Genomic DNA, 3,272 nt, shown 5'->3' on the forward strand with positions numbered 1-3,272 from the left:
ACAACCTATCCAGGGCCGCACCAAGTGGTACCAGAGCCTCTTGAAGGTTTAGGGTTTGATTTTTCTTAACCTAAGTAATGAATTCCATCTACTATCCAGCAATCTTCCTGTTTTCTAATCTTCTATGTTTTCTTATAGAAAACAGGAAGAGAAGGCTAAACAACCAGCAACAAGAGAGCTGTTGCAAAGAGGAGAAAGAATTATCCAGATTTCATCTTTCTATGGAGAGTTTGATCCAAATACATATCTAGAATGGGAAAAGGATATGGATTTCGTTTTTCACCGCCATAGGTACACAGCAGAGAAACAGGTTCAGTTAGCAACTACTGGCTTAGATGGTTATGCACTTGAATGGTGGTATCAGATTGCTAACAAAAGGAGACGCTTTGGAGATTCACAGATTTCTTCTTGGCATGAGATGAAAGCTGTCATGAAAAAGAGGTTTGTAGCCAAAAGGTATGATTTGGAAAGGTTTCAAAACCAATCTAGGAAGCCAAATACCTATTATGGTCGTGAGGCACACAGAAAGTCGCAGCTACTGCAAACACATCTTGGTTATCTTGACTACTTGCAGAGTACCGAGTTCAAAGAAAACCTTAGGAGCATGATAGTTCAATCACTCACTGCAGTGGTACAAAATCAACCAGAGAGGTCAGTCCCACGACCAACATCAGGAATTGATGAGCTAGGCTATTACCAGAAGGAACCAGCAGAAAAGAAAAAAGAAACTGCAGCAAAACCGGCTGAGAAAGAGCAAGAGAATGAATCAAAAGAGAAGGAGAGTCTACCAGCCATGTGTGGTCACGTAATTGGCCTAATCAAGGATGAAGAAAGAGAGCTTGATGAGACACTTGTGGTTCATAAAGAGTCACCTGAGACTTTGATTGAACAAGGTGGATTCATTAGATCTTTTTCTTGTGATATACTGATCCAACCTTTTGTATGTGTTCAGTTCAATCTTTTGGAGCATCTGAGGTTTGTCAAGGGTCAGCAACACCTTGTATTTGAACCAGGAGGAGAGGCACGAGGCCTTACAGCCATTGAAAACGTCCTGGTCCAGAAAGAAATTGCTACACACGATCCATCAATCCTTAAAGAACGGGATTTGAGGTCAAATCCTTTTGAAGGGAGAGAGAGAAGTGTAGTTCAAATCAGCAGCCAGAGAAAGGCAAAAGAGAGCAAGGGGTGGCTATATGATACGTTCAGGGACTTGCAAACGTGCCCCCATCAACCTAAGCCAAAACAACTTGCTGCGTTTGGACATGATTACTCCACATGGGTCCTGGAAGAGTTTGAGAAGGTGAGGGACGACCCAAAGCTCAAAGAAGAGTATGGGAGATACTTTACACGTCCAACTAATCAAGATAATACTATGCTGAGTATACATGGTCATATGTCCATGAGCAGGACGTGTGCTGCATCAAACCGGGGAGAAGTTCCTTCAGAAGCAGCTAGGTCTGAGGTAAATAGAAAGGATAAACTGCTTATTCTAAGTGCTGCGTGCAATGAGATACATCTAAGGCACGAGAGGGGCTTGCAACACTATGTATTCAAGCCAGGAGAAGATATGTGTGTGTGCAAATACAGGAACAAACTCGTGGGTAAAAGAGCAAGGAGTCTGGAGTTGATTGATCAAGGTTTTGTCATCTTACAAGGCTTGGATTTGAGGACAAATCCTTTTAAAGGAAGAGGGAATGGTGCGACCTGTATCAGCTTCAAACTCAATTCTTGGACGCCCATACATGTACCAGAAAGACAAGGGGTCACAACACAACCTAATTGGCTCATTGGAGAGCTTGTTGGCCTTATTCATGAGGTATTGGACCTGGAGAAGGCTATGGGCCTTGATGAGGCCTTTATAAAGATAGGAATGACTATGGGCCATCATGGACGATTAGTATTCAATCTGATTGACCAGGAAATGGATGGGATGAAGCTGGTTGGACAGGAAATGAAATGGGTGATCTGGTATGATCGAGAAATGGACTGTTCAAACCGAAATGGGCGAGAAATGAGTTGGAAATGGAAGATGAAGAACCTGAGCTGGAAATGGAAAATCAGGAGCATCTTTATCAATAAAATGAGCTTATGGAGGTACTTGGTCGGACCAGGAACAAGATGGATCGAGCCCAAGCAAGAGTTGTTTGAAAAAGGCCTTTATCGGCCCAAAAAGTGGAAAGACAAGCCAGCTTGGATTATGATTGGCCCAAAAAGATTATGCACGACCAAGATGGTTTAGTTTCATTTTATTTATTGTTTTATTAAGTTTAAACCAATTAGGATTAAGTTTAGTTATATTAAACCAATTAGCTTTAGGATTAGGATATGGTTTTTCATAAACAGACTTGGTTTTGGTTTAGGGTTTATTTTAGTTTAAGATTTCGTTTTCTTCTTTCTTTTATATGTAACCACGAGCCTCCATGTAATTATTGAACCATTATTCAATAATCATTTCCTGTCCAATAAGCTTCTTTCCATCCATTTCCTGATCAATCAGGTTGCCTACTAGACGTCCATGTTGGTCCATAGTCTTTTCCGTCTTTATAAAAGCCTCACCAAGGCCCATAGCCTTCTGTCGGTCCAATACCTCATGAATAAGGCAAATAAGCTCTTCAATGAGCCCATTAAGCTTTGCTATGGCCCATAGCCTTTCAGGTACGTGCATTGGCCTCCAGAACATGAGTTTGAAGCTGATCCAGGTCGCACCAAAAGGGGATGCTGTAACCTAGTTCGGCTTCGAAGAAAAGGCGTAATTGGGCGAGTGACGAATGGCGTTTATCGAGATTGATAGGCCGAGTATGCCCATGGTGGTAGAAAACGTTTTTTCACTTTAGGGTTAATTTATACGATGAAAGTTTCGTATAATGTTTCCTTTATTCGTATGGAAGTTGTTTCCTTTGTTTCCGAGGGAGATCAAGCCTAAGAAGCTCGATACAGAGCCCGTGCGGAGTCAGTAGCCTAAGAAGCTCGACACAAAGCCCGTGCGGAGTCAGTTGCGGGGTGATTTCCTTCTCGGACGTGACCAAGCGGAATGAGAGCGGATGCCAGTGAGTCACGGGGCTAAATAATGAAACATTTCAGATCGTGGTGCGAGGAAGTAAAGTTTATATTGGTCGTCCAATGTCGGATCATACAACTTGGTTTTTTGCTATAAGGAAAGTACTTTTTCATAAAACCTGTTACGTTTACTTTCGAAAGTTACTTCGTATGACATGATCTGATTATACGAAGGATTTTTTGCGTAAGTAACGGGCGACCGGTTTTTACGAATT

The sequence above is a fragment of the Brassica oleracea genome, chromosome C2, assembly GCF_000695525.1.
Source record: "Brassica oleracea var. oleracea cultivar TO1000 chromosome C2, BOL, whole genome shotgun sequence".
In the NCBI taxonomy this organism is placed as follows: domain Eukaryota; kingdom Viridiplantae; phylum Streptophyta; class Magnoliopsida; order Brassicales; family Brassicaceae; genus Brassica; species Brassica oleracea.